Here is a 19528-nt window from a genome sequence, read left to right as displayed (position 1 = left end):
AAGAACTTTTGCATGTTTTCTCCTAATATTGACCACTATCAGCTATCATAAAAGGCTAGCCTGTAGAGTTGGAAAATTCTCTGCATTAATGCTTTCTACCTCCCAACCTCCACAATCTACCTAAGAACCTATAAAATGCATTTCATATAGGAAAACAATACAATTGACAACCAAGTCCAGAATTCCAGGCAAAGGACTGAATGATAATATATCAGTATTAGTATTAATGCCAACTGCATTTATTATGCATAAAGCAATAGTAAGTTCTACATGTAGGTGGAACAGTAGAAGGTTAAACTCACATACAGAAAGTGAATGCATGACTTATCTGTACAGGAAGTTGCTGAACATTGTATTTGTTGCTGAAATGGGGGTGATCTCATTTATCACAATTGGTAAAATCCTATATTTTATAGGTCTCTACCTTTAGTGGAATAAATACAACATTTGCAACTTCCTATCGAGTCTCTTTTTTCAGCAAAGTTTGGGTTTTAATTTCATATATCTTCTCAAAAATGTGAAACTTATCTTTAACAATGGAATTTTACTCTGTCACAATCATAATTTTATACACTCTTTCTTTGTAATTGTATTGGAATAACTTCCATTTCTAGTACCAAACACCTTCAGGTCTGAAAGTTCTAATTTATTTTGCCTAACAATGTACATCAATGTTATTGTCAGAAGAGTATCTCATATTTGACCAGCCATGGTCAATCAGTGCCACATTCTGGACAGTTTGGTGCTGGGGCCCTATGTCCACTAGAAAATGGATGGTGATTTCTCAAACTCATTTTAAATAGCTATTTTACAAGACAGGATAGGCTTTCATGCTATCAGCTTAAGTTGGATTGCAACCCAAGCCCAGCAGGCCAGTGGTCATTATATAGTCCACTGCATCATCCAATTCACCCCCCACCCTCCGGTCAGAGTACTATCAAGAAGTGGCATGATAATCATGGTAACAGTCAGCATGACGATACTGAATTGATACAGAATGTCAGCCATGTATCAAGCTTTTGCCCATTTTCCCCAATATCTTCTTATGTGTCTTTGTGTCTAATTTCGCTTTATCAAGTTCCTGTGAAGTGCCTTGGGATATTTTATTACTTTAATGGCACTATATATAAATTGTTGTTCATTTTATTGTAGAGAATGCATGCTTTGTATAACTATCACCACAGAATGCTCAGCGGCAATTATTAGTTTGAGTTGCTACAATTACTGCTGGTCCTCATTGTTGCCAACCACAGACTTGATGGAATTTGTGCAATTGCCTTGACCTCATACATTATTTCTAGTTATGCTATACATGTTGTAATGCTCATAGCAAAAATTAATCACATGGTGGTAATGTTGAAAATATAGACTGTAGAATGTAAAGCATGAAATATTCTAGGAGACACATCCCAAAGATTACTTTTCTGGTGAAATGTTAAGATAAGGCAGCATGCTTAATTTATTGTGAAGTTCATTCCCACATTGAAGGAATAAATTTGGAGTATTATTATGAAAGCCCATATAAGGTAGCAGATTGGGTTGTTAGGCAATTTTCCAAAGGGCATAATAGCTAGAAATTACACTTGTTACAAATTGATGAGCTGCATGTGAAAGAATGAACAGATGACCATAGGAATCTTCACAACTTCTGCAATTGGAATTGTTGTCAATAAAGTGGTGTGCACTCCGAGTTGAAATCACTACTACTATGTTTTCTCTCTCCTGTCGATACTGTACTTGATAGCCAAACCAACAGTCAATTCACCATCTGGGAAAAGCCTGAGTGTGAATGTAAGTGAGAAGGCCAAGTGGTCACAATAGACCAGTAAGTTATGTGCAGATGCAATAAGTGCTGTGCTGTTATTGCAGAGCAAATCAATCAATATCTCTAATAATAATTGTTCGACTAACTCAAATTTTGAAATGTATGCTTTCTTTTTAGATCTAAAGTTCTTTAGGACATTGCGTCTGAGAGATTGTTAACCGGAAGACTTTAATCCATCATTTCAACACATTTAGATGGCAAATGGCTGTCTTCAAAGAGGTCCATGTGTACTTTATGCGTTGATGGATATTCCCAAGCAAATTGTTTAACCATTAATTCACTTTGTTGGATATACTGCTAACATGCAACATGGCATTGTTAACATCACACAAATGTCATTTTGTTGGTGCTACATGTTTAAAAAATGACTGGCTGGAATACATGCAAGGCACTAGTAAAATCCTCCAAATCATTCGATATCATGACCTTATAGGTTTGAGTGAGTGCAAATTTTTTCCCTCCTCATGCACCTCCAAGGAAATCAGTGGGCAAACCAGAATCTTGCTGCACTCCAATGCTGAAATTCTAACAGTTGGACTGATCAGACTCAGTGATTTGAGTATTTCGTGTAAAACTGCCTACCAAAAGGATACAGCTCAAAGTACTAACCTGATTCTGAAAGTGACATGAACTATTTACTCATGCCATTTCAGCGCTTATGGCTCATGTCTGTTTAATTCCTGCAGCCTGTTGTATCAACTGAAAAAGGATGATGAGAACACTTCATCTCCTGACGATGTGCATCAAGTATTTTTTTTCCTCTTTAATGTGAGCGTTTTTTTTTAAATTCACCTTACCAGCTGTTCAGAGCCTGTAGATGTTCTGGTTTGCAGTTAGTATTTTGCCACTCCAAAATGAGGTAACATGGCATATGAAGCTGTTTACTCCTGTAGTTGAGTATTGTAAGTGTGATAGCGTCATGCCCTGGGTCAATGTAAATCTGCAAGAACAGATTACACAAACAGCCCTGGCTTCTGGAGCTACAGTGGCCAAACCTGCTCCCGGGACTGTAAGAACAGGACATGGTACAAAAGTGCTTGAAACTGCAACAGGGTGAATGGAATATTTTGCAATGACCTGTTCTGAGGAGGGTGTAACAAAATGCAAATGTCCTAATCAACGATTTGGGGAAGAAAACACCAAGACTGAAACAAGAATTTTATATTATCTGTATCCGTAATTATTTCAGATACTATTTAACAGTAGCAGCCGCAATGATGAAATACTCTCAAAATGTTCTAGTGATCAATAACTTTGAAGTTATTGAATTCTATCCAATGCGACTGGTCCATAACCACCATCAATAGCACTTGGTAATCAGCGGATTATCTCTTCTCTCGCTTCCAGTCCCACACATACGCGCACAAAGTACAACCCCATCCAGCATTTCACCCCTGAAATGTCTAAGAATTGAGGAAACTCGGTTAATTCCTTCCATTGGCCCAGGCAGCCTGCTTACAGTGTGCTATATGGCACAAATTAACAAAGACGAACCTCTCACAAAGTTTGTCATACTTATTAGCCGCCCGATTTTACTATAATGTGTTAGAGATATAAAACTGAGCACGCAATGCCACAAATTTAACATTGCAATGATCCTTGCACGAAGTAGTGAATTGTTTGAAAGATCCGTTAAAATATTTGTTACATTCAAAATATCAATTAACCCCTAAAAGGACTGTTTGCTTACAATGAATTTCAAGCCAGCCACTCAATATAACAATTGGTATAACCTTTTGCACGGATTTTAATAGTGACATGTTGAATATAACATTACCGCGCCAAACAATGTTTGATGTTAAAATTGCAATATACTGCGCAATAAGCACCCAGTATTGTGATCATGTACGAAAAAGGTTTTTTAATCGACGCTACTAGCAAACTCTGTCCACGGAAATGATTTTTTTATTATTATGCGATATGGCTCAAGAACACATGGGATGCCCGAAATGGGAAGAAAACACAAGGCTAAACACTACGCAGCAAACCGTCAAGAATACCGTAACTTTGCACCACGGCGCACGTCTTTCCTTCTTTCTAGTTTCTTATCGGGTTTATTGAGCTAGACTAGACTAAAGTGTGATCCCGAAGGTCATAACGGAAATAAATCTACATTTCTTTCAGCCGGAGATGTGCCACCTTTCCAAAGGTAACCTTCTTGACCGGTGAATCATGCCTTCAGTAGTTCTTTATTCCCCCATCCAGGCGAAAAATCGAGCAAGAGAGAGAGAGAAAGCGAGCGATTGTTCCAGCGATCAAGCTCCCCTCTCTGGTCAAGAGATGCTAATTCACAGGGTTTGAGTCTGTCTGGCGGTGCAATGCTATCATTATCAGGCAAATCAGCCAGGCGTTTAATGGTGGAATCAGGAGACATTTGCACTCCCAGGATCACCATGACATCATATGTGAAACAGCCAAGCATTAGCGCTTGTCAACTGAAGAGGTCTTAACCACTCGACTGATGTCTTGGAAATGGATGTGCACTTCTCTCCCACAGTCCGGAGCAACCACCAGACGCTGGCTAACTTTTCAAGAGAGCGAAAAAAAAAGATGCAGAGACACCATCAATCCACCTCGCCCACCCCCTCCTAGAAAGAAACTGAAACTCCTCGGCGATTTCGTCTCTTTGGTTACACAAAGTAACATTCAGCTCGGGATCAAAGCGCGATAGAAACTCTATGCTTGTTTTATTATGGGCGCGTTACAAACAGAGGAAATTGAGAAAGTGGTGCGTGAACCAAAGCGAGATTTGGGGGGGAAAAATGATCTTTGCATAATTAAAGGCGTGGGGCGTTAAACTGCTGCGCGGTCAAAAAAAGCTGCAGTCTGTAGTCTATTGTGACACGGTGGCTGTAAACACTGAAGGCTGAACTGGCAAAGTGTTAGCAAATGAGGTCCCCCCCACCCCCCACCTCCCCTCCCCACCCCCCGCCAACTGACAGCGCTTCTGTTCAAGGCTTCTCTCTGTCTCCCTACCTCTCTCTGAAATTCCAACACACTGCCTCACCTGTAAGCAGGCGGGAAGTTATGAAAGTCGACAGAAAACCTAAAATCCCTCAGGCTAAAAAAAAATCCCGCTATTGTACTTTAATAACCCATGACACCGGCCTCGCAAACGTAAAAGGCTTGGCTCAAACACTTCTCGGCTCTTGGAACACATGCCGCTGAGGTTCCACTGCAGGTCCTCGGTTATATTGTAAATGGTGGGGAGGTGGGGTGAAAGTTTTGTACATAAGATGCGTTACCTTCACAATCATGCACGGCCCCCTCCGTATGACTTCGCCTTTGGGCACGACAAGTTTCGTAAGATGTAATGTAAGAGGCTAAAGAGATGAATGTTAATACGATGATGTACATTATGCTTCAACACAATACTGCACGGGGTTGGGGGGGGGGGGAGGTTGGGGGGAGATTTACAATACGACGTCAGCGTTACGTTTCAAGCCATGTCTCTTGAAATTAATTAAAACCGTTTGCAGGCGACCCCACGGCGGCGATCAGCCCGGAGAAATCGAAGCCCTTTTCCCTTATGCCTGGGAGCAGTTTGCATGTGTGTGTGTGTGCATATATGTTGTGCTTTGAAAGGGTGGCGACTGAGACTTTGCGAAGGGCCCCCGGGGGGTCACAGGGCGCGATCGCTGTTGAAATTCCGTGCACTCTATCATGCGCATTTGTACAGAAGTAGCAACCACCGAGCTGACAAATCACGTATACACCCGCCACTATCCCACACACAACAGTCAAAGCCTCACCAAGAACACTTAAACAATACGGCGAGTGCCGCTACATCCTCCCACCGACTTACAGCTCCCAGCCTCGGCAACTACTTAGAGGGGAAGAAAACGATCCGTTTTGTTTGCACTTGTTTAAAGACAGAAATATCAAAGAGAGAGAGGGAACGGTTGTCAGTGTTAGTGTGGAGTGCAGCTTGGCACTCCTTAATGGACACAGTGATGTGTGGAATAGATGCATTTATTCCGATTATTGTTCCAGTATTTGTGTTGGTCATGTTGGGTGCACGGCTGCAACAGATGGGGGTGTTGAACACTGACCGTTAACCTTTTTTATCAACGTGCCCATGCTCAAAGCAGAGTCTTTCCGAAAACTACTTTCCATTAAATGACTTTTGTGCCAGGACACTTCGGTCATTGCAAACCCTACTCACTTGACTTTTAAAATGAAATGTAACACTACCGGTCGGAATTGTGTTGGCCTAGGGATTAACATATATAAGAAAAATGATATATCCCCCACCCCCCACACACACATTCACACGTTAGAAAGAATTGTTGTAAGTATGAACAGGTGTTTTTTTTTTGTGGGACGACCTGTCTTCTCCCCCACGATAATGCATTTGGTGGTTCTCTTGTAAAATGCTTCCGATCTCATTAGGACATTTCAAACATCTCTAAGTGCCAGAACGTCGCTCGGAGGCTGGTGCGTGGCTCCGAGTCAAAAGTGAGGGTCGATCGGAGTACAAAATGGCAGGTCGCGCAGGCAGTTGCCTGTCTCAAGTTTTGACACATGCCCCGCACTTGGGGCAACCTTGATCTGATTTGGGCAGAGTCGAAAGTCAGGTGCGCGGAGGCTCAGATCCCTGGGCACCGGCAGCAGGAAGCGGTGGGCAAGTGGGGACGAAGGGATTTCATGCGAGCGGTTCAACAAAGTTAAGTGGATAAAAAAAATTGGCCAAAAGTTTGGCCAAGTGCCATTTTGCATTGTGAATAACTCTGGAATGTTCACTATTTAAATCGGCTGTTCGTTTCCGAACTGGATTAATTCATTCCCACTGTGTTATTAAGACAGCATTTTTTTTTTGTTGTTTAAAATTAAAACGGATAATTTCCATACGCAAGTTCTACAGCGCCATTCAATGGCTTCTCGGCTGCTTTTATTATTTTCTGCTTTTTCCCCTGACAGCCCTGCATATGCAAACGTCACTGCCATGGATATTTAATTATACTGTATTTTTTAATCACGGTGGAAAAGTAGGCCCCGTTGCGCTGCATACAAAGAAACAAAAAAAATAGTACAAACTGACTTTAAATCTCCGCAAATCGCGCACAGGGTCCCCCCCAAATCTCGACAGGATCCGGCGCATCCTTCCTCCTTACCTTAATGTTAAAAGCAAAGCGTTGGAGAAACTCCTGCACGTAAATGAAGCGTTGTAAAAGATTGTGTTCAATGAATAATGAAGCATGTCCACATGATTGACTTGATCATTTTCTTGCACTGAGGGGGAAATAGTGGCACAGCGTGTCACGTTTGTCCTTTAAAGATTGCTCTGCTAACTCTATCGCGCACATCCCAAGAAAGAGTCTTTTATTTAATCTGCCCCTTTCGGGATAAACGCGCTCATTGATACTGATCACAGAACATCACAAGACATTCCCATCTTTTAGCTTTGACTCCCCCTATCTGGTAGGTGAAATGCATTGTACCATTAAAAAGCACTCCATTGTCGTCTTGGCATAATTCACAGCAACTAGATAGGTCTTGCGGCATTTAGCTTTGATGAGCCAAAGCTCAGCCCTTGATATAATAACATACAAAGAATGTTCTATAGTCTACCATGTTTTCCCGACGTAGCGGCTGCAAATATTAACACGGAACAAGGCTGCTGTTGACCTTGAGCTCCTGTAAACACACTTATTTAAATCTAGGTCCTATCATTCTGCCTATACCCACTCTGATTGTCAGACTTGTTATTCAGACATAACACATCTTCCTTTTGACTACCTCTCTGCCAACGGCAGCTGTACCATTTTCGCTGGATAGAAATTGATCTCTTTTTTTACAAACTAGTGTCTTACCTTAAAAAAAACACTATGAAAGTATTTTCTCGTCAAGATTCTGAGGTTAAATCCTCATGGACAGTGGGTCACAAGCATCAGTCACAGCTCCGGCGCTTAGGAGAAGTAATCAGCGATAAAATGACGTTGATCTCCACTGTAACCTTGTCGCGTATTTAATGTAAATAAGCCAGTTCTTTTCCCTATCGGTTGCGTATAAACATAAGTGTCTTCAGCCAGAGCTATGGAACACTGGAAACTAACATTATATACGGACCGCATACTGGAGCAACATTTCAAAAATGAAAAATATTTCAAGTGAACATCAAAATATAATTTTCTTAATTAATCACGTAGCTACCAAGGAAATTAGCATACGGTAATTAAACTTCGAGGGGGAAAAACGTCATGGTGGGCTGTGTGCGGTAACAATCCTGGTTCATTTGGAAAGGTCCATCTCGATTTTTCTACCAGTAAACTTCTGGGATAAACTTAAGACTCAGTTAATTGCTGGTTTACTTTCTTTCAGTGCCTTTTAGAGGTGAACGATATGGAAGAAGTGATACAAACGGCAGATTTCCCGCAGTCTGGACGGGTTTTGTTTCTATAGCACTGAATGTAATAGCAAAAGGCTGAATAATGCAATTATGGATTCAGTGTCCCTTAGTTGACAAAAAAAAAGCTGGTGCCTCAATAGAGGCTTTGTTGTGGGATTATATAATGATTGTGCTGTAATTATGGGAAAACGTTTAGTAATAAAAAAAAGTATCAAAATACTCGAATGGGCATCTTGTTGTAAAGCGTGTGCTTGAATGTAACATTGGTAACATGCTAAGAACAAACACGCATGATTTTGAAGGCTTGACAATGAATAAAGGCTCGTCTGATGCGCATGATTAAAGTCAACAGACAGATCATTCAAGATGTCGAATTGCACCGTGTCTTTCAGCCTTCTTGCAGGTAAACCTGTTCCCATCTTTGAATGGCTCATACAAATTAAAATCTGGAAGCAATTGCATTGTGTGTGCGTGTTACATCCCATAAGCATACACTTTCATAAACCCCGCTGACATAAACAAAATTAAGGGGAAACTTAAAAAAAGAACTATGCCAACAGAAATTATATTTGTCAAACTTCTTCATATTCTTTGAGGCATAAAAGCGCTGAAATGGGAGTTCTTAACTCCGAACATAAATATCTACCCCAGTAACTACTTCATCTTTTTTGGAAGTTGCCAGTGTTGAAGTGAGCATTGTTTATGGATTTGCTGATTTACAGTGTGAACCAAAACCCTGATCGCTATTGAATCAAATGCAGACTTCCAATGTCAGGGACAACCTGTAAAAGCTCATGTACGGCCATCACATAAAAAGTTGATTCCCAACTTATGCGAGGGGATAAAAACAATCCAAGGCGCGCGGGTTGGCGGGGGTGGGGGGGGTGGTAGAGAGAGGAGGAGGAGGAGGAAACAAAGTCTATATTCACACATAGCACGTGGACTGTTACAACCCATATCTTCCCACGTACTCCAAGTTCACATTTTGCAGAGGTGTCCGCTTCAAGAATATAACTTCCCTTTAAAAATGCTCGGGCACTAGGACAATCAGCACAGACATCACATCAATAATAACACCACTTCAATTAGAATGATAAAACGTGCGGGAGGACCAATGCGGTATTCTTTATTCCAATTCTTCATGGCTCCACCGATTATTTTCTGTTTTCTTTTGAACCTGTTATTGTAAGTCAAGTTGCACCATGACGATTCTTTATCAGTGACAGCATCGACAAAGAAAGTGGGATGGGAAAGCAGGTCCAAAGGAAGTTGCCATATGGACAAGGGTAAAGGCATTTTGAACAATACAAGGAATATATACCACTCATTATATGGAATAATAAATGGCAATCTAACTTTTTTTTAGAAGTTACTTTTCAAAATTAACTGGCACACGTGTGGTTAACTGTGACCAAAACTGAGTTTGCATCTCTTAAACCAGTAAAATGAAAAACAAACCTCAATTTTTAATTCAACAGTGATAATGGATAGCGCAGAGTGAGAAGAATTTAAATTGGTAATTTAAAATAATGCAGGTCTGGGAAACGCGGGAACCATAAATCACACTTGCCATATTTTACAAATAAAATATTTTAAAAGTGCCAAGTGTGAGGGAAAGAGTTAGTGAGGAAAGAGTTCCAAGCGTCTCCAGATCAGGAGATGCGGATCGACCTCAAACATAATATTAATGTTAAATCCGAAGTTTTTAAAAAAAACAAACTTTAGCCCATGCTAAGTGGTATGTAAAAAGGCAAACTCTGATTCTTTAAAATAGTTGCAGCCAAATGAAACTTTGGTTAAAAGGGTTACTCTGTGACATTGCAACTCAATAAATTTCCAATTCTACCCATCTCAAGTTTCGCCCTAATTTCTCATGGAGATACAATTGCACAAACGTTAAACTGGACTCTTACCATGATATGCGCTCACTAAAGAACTTCGGATTTGTTAATAGTTGAGTTTCAGCCTCCAAGATTATAAAAAATTTAACCTTTTTATAGATATTGCATTTAATGCCAGGTGTTTTTCCAGTCCACCAACGTGCTGCATTGTCAACAGATGTTCGTTTAATAACCACTGCAACCATGCAGAAATGCTGGTCAGCTGCGCACCAGTAATAGTTGCGATCACTACCTCTTCACTTCACAGAGCGAACTCTCTCAGCCCCTACCTGAATGTGAAGCACTCTCTACGTCGCCACTAACTGAACCTTAAGTCATTTACGGAATTATTAAATTGCAAACATACATGTGTGATGTCATGAATAGCGTTACAGGCTTTAGCATGCCAAATCTTCACACTCACAGCTTGTTCTATTATCTTTTAGCAATGTCTTTATATGTTTTGATGCAATGCACCCAATCAGGTTGACGCAACTGTACACCAGGAATATGGAAACAATGGTTTTGCGTCCGGTGCAAGACTATTCGTTAGAGGTGATTTAATACTTCCAGTGCAGCATTACCCCACAACTGGTTGAAGATGCACTGCTTAATGTAACTGTATATGTTTGTGAAGGGAAAAGCACCAATTCAAATGATAACTTTTGTAACACTTGTGGTCAGGGCGCACGGGAGCTATAAATGAGCAGGACACTTTCCATTGTGTGCACCTATCAAATTCCCCAGGTCAGGTAAAGAACGATTGTGTATAGCAAGGCTGCAGTTCTACGGCACATTCCAATTGAGACAAATGCATTTGAGTGCATGGTGGCCCATCAGATATAAGATATACTGCACTGAATTCTGTTGCATTTCTTTAAAAACGCACAGGCGCACATTTGTTGATGAACTGCATGTATCTTTCATGCAAAGCAGGTTTGAGTTTACAGAGAAACCAGTAGATTCTTTGGATCAAATAGACCGAATGTTCTAAGAATACAGCACTTTAATTAACTGCCATGAACTCTTCGCATCACCTGAGATAGCGTTCTCAGTTATCTCTCACAGTTATACCACTTTCTGTGCACTTAAAAACAGTTGTTAAACAGGAAACAAAGAACGTTAAATCCTAACACAAGAGCAATAAAAACAGAGCATGTTGGAAATACAGCTAACTGTTTCTCTTCCCCACAGATGCTGCCAGACCTGCTGAGTATTTTCATCCTTGTCCGTTTTTATTTGAAACTTTAATCCTCCTGCTTTAATGCTCTGGAGAGCTGATTGCCAGTCTGATTCCTGAATTGTACACTGTGACTTTTGTGTCTTCATGAAGCAGAAATGCATCATTGCAAAAGGAGCAGTCTTTGTTCTAAAATTGCACTCCAGCCAATTTGACATTAAATTAGAGGCAACGTTGAGCTTTTGTGGTTTTTTACCTCTACGAAATGGATTTAGACAGACCAAACAGATTTGTACACAGACGGTAGAGGTTTTCATCCTATTAGTCTCAACGGTGAAAAGTCAATGGTTGCAACCAGTCTCCCCATCAACTAATCTGAATGAAACATTTCTGACAAAGGGCATGGTTGTAGCAGCAAAGCGGGTGATTATCCCTTTATCTCATCAGTATTCTAAGGAGACAGCAAACAATAAAAGTTACAGCAATCGGGAATTTGCTTAATTAAGACTGAGTTTGAGTGAGCATTTCATAGTGCAACATGTGTGTGCATCGGCATGCAAGTTGTGTGCTTAAGTGCATGTGCAGGGGATTTTGGAAAATGTGATTGACAACCTTTATTAGAATGGTACAAACAGTATAATTAGTTGCTGTCTGTTCACACTACACAATAAATGGTGCTAAGCGATAGTGTAACTGCAATATTAGATAGGTAATGTTCAGGATCACTTGTAATGGCATGCTTTATGTTGATTAGGCATGGTTTTCATTTCACACTATAGGCACTCCTATAATTCCTGTTTAAAGCAACTGATCTGAAATAAACCATTTGACAGAAATAGTGTGAGGCCACTTTGAGGAAGTAATGCCAAATCTAGCACTGAAGCCAAGCATTCCATTTCTGAAGTGTAAATAGAAAGTCCCATCGAGACCTGGATCCCAATCATACTGCCAACGAGAAAAACATTGCCCTAGAGGTTTCAAACCCAAACTGCAGATCCCTAACCATAGCGTAAACATGGCCTTTAGGAATTTGGGTTCCAAGTCTTTTTTTTCCCTATTGTGGCCATGGCATCCTAACATCCTGCTGTCATGACACCAGAATATCATTGGCAAAAAGAAGCAAGTTTCAGAATATTATAAGCTATAAAAGTTAGCTTCATAGGAAATAAGTGAATTTGATTCCTCAAATCTGTAGCAAACTTAAGCGGTTTGTAGTTTTCTGTTTATTGTACACACTGTAAAACAATTTTGCATTTATACCAATATGTACCCAATCTACAGCTGCAATATTGTCTTTGACTGGTCTGTTGTCTACTGACACTGGTACCACTTTCAATAATTGTTATATATTGCATATCTCAAGGCCCAAAATATGCTCACTTGAGTGCACAGCTGGCAATGTAAGTATATATATTCAGATATACACATTTGTGCAATAGGCAAAAGGTACATGTTTTTAAACTTTAAAATGAATGTGTAGGGAGCTTCCAAGAGATACCTAGGATTAATGTTGGTCAAGCATCATCACGGAAGTCAACTATTTACTAATTTTATTCTGACTGTCGCGCATGAGCTGTGTTCAAGTATGTATGTAGAGCTCTGCTTTGCCTGAGCAGATAATGATGCTAGCAGAGCAATATAACATTGCACTGCCCACTCACACTGTTCTCAGAGCAGGTCAAACTGATACCTACAGTAAAAGTCTTCAATTATGGTAGACTTTTCACAGATAGTATCTCTGCTGCAGATAGTAACATCGTACAGCATTTTCCTATTACATTACATCAGAATACAAGACATTTATACAAATCAATGAATTAAATAAATTAGTGATCTTCATTAAAATAAATGGGCTGACAGACTAACATTGCAATCCTACAGGGAAATAAACATTTGCATTTCTGTATAGTTTCTTATTTCCAAAGACATGTAAGGCAATCAGCAGAAAATAATAAAAATATTTTAATTTTGTATTTACATATGGTTGGCATTTCTTCCTTTAAAGTTTTTGTGTTCATCCTCAACCATGACTTTCACAATTACTGGTCTGCTGAAGACAACATGCTGAATATTATAACCCAATAATGTTTATGTCACCTTTCCACTGCTCGGTCAGATAAGGAGGGATTAATTTGGTACTGATTAGATCAGGATAGTAGCTTGAAATAAAGTATTGGACCGCATTTGTACTCCCACTTTTAATGTTGAATGCACATTTATACAAAAGTGGCAGAAGAACTTCAGGGACAGGTATTGATCTAAAACCAAATGGATTGGGTGCCTCACAGATTGGTTTATTGGGTTTAACACCGAGTGGTGAATTTGAACCAAATTTAAAACAAAGTAGTCAGACAATCCAGAAGATCTCCCTCTGGCACTTAACAAACTTACTCCAGCGTCTTTTTAACGAAGAACATCCCAAATGTTAAAAGCATGGTAATTGGGCAAAAGTACCACTACAAATGCAAGAACAGTATAATTCACAGCAAGTGGCTACTGCTGTATGACACAGGTTTGTCCAGCTGTGCACCTCATTCTTCAGAATAGTAGTTTAGTGTAACTATCATCAAAATTAACAGATGAGAATAAACATAAGGGCCAAAATCATATAAAAAGTAAACTGTTGATGTACATAAATGTGCACAATTAGATAGATTATGCTTTCTTAGAAATTAATGAGTAAATCTAATCTTTGATTTCTTATGCAGTTAAGCAAGTTATGTGAGTAAGTATCAGATAATAAAGTGGGAGGTAAAATGCAATATAAACTGTTCAAAAGTAATAACATAAGAACATAAAAGAGGGAAGACCATTTGGCCCTTTGAACCTACTCTTCTATTCAATATGTTCATGGCTGATATTCCAACTCATGTCCACTATCCTGCACTATTCCCATATTTCTTGATTCACTTAGTGTCCAAAAATGTATACCACTGTGCCTTGAAGATACTCAAGGACTAAATATTCACAGCCCTCTCCAGGGTTTAGAATGTCAAAAATTCACAAGTGCTTGATTGAATAAATTTTTCCTCATCACAGTCATAAATGGCCGATCTCTTATTCTTAGTTTTATGCCTCTAGCCAAGGGAAATATCCTCCCGTCCATAACGTGTCTAACCTGCTAAGGGAACAACAACTTTTAAACTCAAATTTAAAGAAAGTTACCATTCTGCTTCTTGGACGTGATAACTGCTATTAAATCCTGTAACAAACGTTACCAAAGCATGGTTTCCAACTGTCAGTTTCGGTCTCTTAACAGCACATGGTCTTTACAGTACAGTTCTGAGGATGTTACAAATTCTACTTCTATTTCAGAGTTTAAGTTGGCATATCACATGAGTCATAAAGCACATTACAAGGTTTTAATCAATCATGGGGTTTGTTTCACTGATGTTCACAAACATATGCATTGTAATTTTTGTCATTTATAACAACAGAAAAGCCTTTGAATGAATTACAAACTCATAACTCCTTAGATTGTCTACTGCAGTATCTATATATTTATTACCTGATTGCATTTTTAACAGTCAGTAAAGATTATATCCAACTGGTATAGCAAGCATGATTACCATAGTAGGGATCTTTTATTGAACAATCTTACATTCATTTCCTACTGTTTCTCATTATAGAAAGTAAGATCTTGCTGCAACAGTCTGCAGATTTGCAGCCACTCCAAGCAGTACTATGCACTTACTGAAGTTGATAATGTCATGCTGTTGAGCAGGATGATATTGTAATGTAAAACAATGAACATTAAACAATGCATGTGTTTTGTCCTCTTACTGCACCCAAATGATTGAGATTAAATTTGTACTCAGCAATTTGTGAGAGTAAACACAGATCTTGGGTTCAGCTATGGGTTTAATTTCCTGTAAGACATATATGCACTGCGCATTTACATTAATGGGCTGACTTTAAGTAGGTTAGTATTCTATAATTGATACCAATATAAAATACAAAATGTCATCCTCTGCCTCCTGAGTCCATGGTTCCTCCCTGATGTGTTGACAGCCACCATTTTGATTAAGAACAGTTTAAAACTGTCTATTGAAGTTTTCTTCAGGATGTATTACAAAAACTGCCAGTTATTACATATGGTGCATATATACAAGAAAGAGTCCATAAGCATACAATATTAAACTATATATTTATAAAAGTAACTCCAAATGTGCAACTTATTAAAACTGTTTAGTATATACAGCTTACCCCCTATACAATTTACCCAACAATGGTCTACATGAACATTCAATTAAATACATTTGCATTGGTAAACAATCCCATTCTTTGTAACTAGAAAAAGGAAAGCTCTTTTTTCAGTCCATGTTTTTAATCACATAATTAATGACTGGGACTGGATGTCCCAATCTTGTGTCACTGTCTTGGTATTTTGCCTGAGGACATAAGGATGCAGATATTCAGGTACCAAATTATAAAAGCAATATGAATCAAAACTAATCTTTAAAATTTCTATCTATTTGCAAATTTAGAATTTGGTTAGAACAATATACAGTAATGGAAATAACAACCATAAATTAAAATGTTACAGTTGTGGTTGTAAAGTTTTACAATTTGTTTTGCTACTGATTCATTGCCTGATCCCTGGCAACAGCACCATACATAAAATAAGGCAAAAAGGAAAATCACTTCAAGGATAATGCATTATTCAGTGATTAACATTGTCTAATGCATACCAGTGTGAACAACTTTAGTCAAATTATTTTAACAAATCTTAATGAATTTTTAAAAATACTTTATCGAGCTGAATTCCCATGTATTTATCAGGGTTCTCCTTTCCACTTGACTGTTAACTGTCCTCATTCCAAATTTGGTTTAATTGACATTTTCATTTTTGTAGTGGCTCAACCAGCACTGCCTGCAAATTTTACACATCTAGTTAAATGATTTGTATTCAGTCACAAGATAAAGAAGACAAATACACTAAGTTTATCTGAAACCAGTTGACAGAAGCTGGAAATGATCATTATCTACATGTTATTATGTTATCTGTAGCATAATATTACTGATGGTAAATCAACATAATAAAAATAATAACTAATTTAGTGTAGACCTGACTATATTTCAACATTCAGTTCTTCTAGGTAGCCAAAATACCCACAAGTTTTATCATTTCCCTCCATTTGATAGTTATCACTGAAACTAATTTATAAACTAGTAAGACTGAATGAATATTAACTGTTACACAGAAAGATAAGACTGACAATGGCATTTTATTTTTTTGTACAGGCTAAGAGAACAGTACTCCCAAAAATATCCTCAATCTTAACGTTGAGACATACTGTTGCCACGTGGCGTACGTTCATTGTAAAGAACTATTTCAGTATTTGCGGTAAACGCCTACCTGTTGCATGTTTTGCTTACTTTAAATTCGCTCTTCACAGTCCGGTGGAGTTTCACGTTTTAAGTAAAGTTACTAAATAACAACGAGTTGACACCAACGTTGGGCTTTGTCACTAAGCGCCTCCACTGACTCAGTTGGCAATGGTGTCTGATTCGGTCTTAAATGCTTATCAGCAATCATCAGTCATTTTGAAAATCAGTCCTGGCCAAGTGCTGTCCTGGGATAGTGGTAATACAGTAATTCACTCAAGGGGTTTCTGATGTTATAATAAATCGCAAGAGCGAAAGAAAAGCCGTTTATGCAGCCACCAGAACGCCTAAGATCTAATTACAATTGTTCAACTTTATTTTCTGTAGAAGTTTACTGCTTTATATCCGACTGGTGCCTTTGTAAGACCCCAAACCTCTTCTGGCGGCATCCATTCCTACAAATAGCTATAATACTGAGTTAAAATTATAATTAGTCATATCAAAGTATCTCCATTTCCTGGGAAAGTGAGGACAGAGTGGATTGATTTAAAATATTTTGAAATTATACTATTCACCCTGATTAGATGAACAATTATGTCAATGGAGTGACCATTCTCGCGCGATAACAGCTCTTTCAAGAATTCAGAACGATTACCACCACATGACAGAAAGAGTGTGTAAAGTTAACCATATAAAGTTGCATTAAATATTCCTTCAGTAACTACTTTTTGGCACCATAATAATTTGATTCCAGCATAAAAGGATTACATTATTTATACAATGAATACTGCCGATAGTTTTAAACTGATCCATCTATGACTTTCACCGTTTCCTCAAGTTACACGCGCGAGAGTCAAATTAAATTAAATGGATTGGTTAAAGCTAACGTACGTTTGACGTATTAGTCCAACCCAACTCTGGACAACTAAGACCGATCACTTCAGGTACTATGAAATGCAGCATTCTGATAAAACATTATTATAAACGAAAAGACTATTGTGCCAATGCTGCCAACGACCGCAACTGAATGGCAATGAAATAATCCGAAGACAAGTAAGTGATGTGTTGTCAACTTGTTATATTCTATCAAACCATTTAGATTTAGCTGCACAGAGCTAAGTCCAGTTAGAAAGAGCAAGATGTAAACGAGTTGTCCTACTAATGAGTGAGTGGCTGTATGAATCCTAGAGAAATGAAAGGACCTCGAATCTTGCTGCCGGTATGTGGTCAGGTGCATTTCCTAACAATGAAGCCAACGTTGAAGAAACTTGTTTGCTGCTAGAGTGTACGGAACTGGACATCCCAACGAGCAAAACTGAAGGAAATGTTTGGAATCGAAGTACTACAATGGGGAAAGGAATCATGTAGGCTTTATCCAATCAAGATGAAGTTCAAATGATTCAGCTTGATACACATCAATACATTCGTACGAAAGACATTGTTTTTTCATAAATTATTGTGTTTATAATTTGAATATATGCGCTATACTTTCTTGTTTTCAGTTTTCTCTCCTGAAGGCATCGATTTTTTTTTAAGAGTGAAGTTCTAGTCACCTGCCCTCCATTATTACCGCATCAAGTGTGAGTCTTAACTATAAAGGGGTTATTCCATCACAGGAGGGCAGTACCGGGACACCTCCTGGTGCACCCACACCCTATAATTTCTAGCACAGGTCATTGGATAACAAGCAGAAAGGAGAGCCACCAACTGATGTGCTTTCTCTGCCGAGCCCAGAGGTGCTGAGACCAACTGTCCCCGCCCGCTCTCTGCTTTTCAGTTGCGAAATGCATCATAGCTTCCATGAGCAAAACACTTTTACCTAGGTGTAATTACAGGCTTCTTCCACCTAAAGCTTCTACAAAATACCAGGGTTCCAAAGAATCTCTCCAGCTCCACATATTTATGAGCATTTTTAAAACGTTGCTACATTGTACAGATAATTGGGGAACATGTAATTAGGAATCTGTAATATTGCTGAAACAGGAGACAGGTTGAAGCTTTTCATCTTGCAATCATCAGGACAAAGACAAGAATGCCAAGTTTCAAACCATCACTACAATTTATACTACATGAGAAAAAGTGCTGACTGGCAAGGTGACTCTGAGGTTTTGCCATGGAGAAAGCAAGGATGAACTATTGGCTCCCCAAGCTCCCAAAGTAATTCAGAAAAGGCACAAGGCTTGAACATATTCCTTTTGTTTGTGGATGAATATATGTCACTTCAACAAGCGTAAATGAGCCACATTACAAGCTTGACTGATTATCTTAAATTGGTTGTTTTGTAGCTATGAGCACACTCAGGATTATTCAGCAAGTGCTGCCCAATTGCAGAATCATATCAGTAGACATTTTGTTTTCAGTTTTTAAAGCACAGGCTGGTTGAGTACAGTCTGTACTCTGCCTACCATAAACAACCGAGGGGACACGATTCATATTGCTTTCTCCATGGCAACACCTTGGCCAAACATAGTCGACTTTCAGCAACATTCAAGTTCTGTACTATCAAGCGATTGAATCTGTATATATCCTGGATATATTTTATTCTGCCATAATGAACTATGTATAGCCTTTGAAAGTTTGCAGTATCTTTGAGGTCATAATCACTCAGAAGAAAACATTATAATTTGTCTTTCTACAACCTACTCCCTTCCCATTGAAATCCATCTGCCATAGTTTTGTTGAATTAGTCTGTCTGTGTTCCTTTGTAACTTCCTGCTCCCAATCTACACAAATAACTGAGTCTCCTAATTTCTTGTCATCAGTAAACTTGGATGTACAACTCTCTGTTTGTTCATTCAAGTCATTAACATATAAGATGAAAAGCTGAGAGCTCAGTACAGATCCTGAGAGAACACCATTCTTCTTGAATGCTGTTAGTCAGAACATATTCCTTTTATCCCTAAATTCTGTCTCTCACCTCTCAGCCTATTATCAACCTATTCCACTAGGGTACTGCCAATTCTGTA

At 38.8% G+C, this 19528-nt stretch overlaps 1 protein-coding gene across 1 annotated transcript in view; it reads right to left on the bottom strand.

Annotated features, from left to right (window-relative positions):
* znf536 (zinc finger protein 536) overlaps positions 1-7763 on the bottom strand; it is a 560712-nt gene extending 552949 nt beyond the window's left edge. The window contains exons 1-2 of the mRNA XM_041192428.1: positions 7639-7763; positions 6940-7057 (exon numbers count right to left, since the gene is read on the bottom strand). The gene's annotated coding sequence lies outside the window, so the exon portion shown is untranslated. The remainder of the gene's footprint in view (positions 1-6939; positions 7058-7638) is intronic.
* Positions 7764-19528: the final 11765 nt, after the last annotated feature.

The sequence above is a fragment of the Carcharodon carcharias genome, chromosome 7 (assembly GCF_017639515.1).
Source record: "Carcharodon carcharias isolate sCarCar2 chromosome 7, sCarCar2.pri, whole genome shotgun sequence".
NCBI classification, from domain to species: Eukaryota; Metazoa; Chordata; class Chondrichthyes; order Lamniformes; family Lamnidae; genus Carcharodon; species Carcharodon carcharias.
The sequence above is the reverse complement of the archived record's forward strand: the minus strand, read 5'-3'. Positions and strand labels throughout refer to the sequence as shown.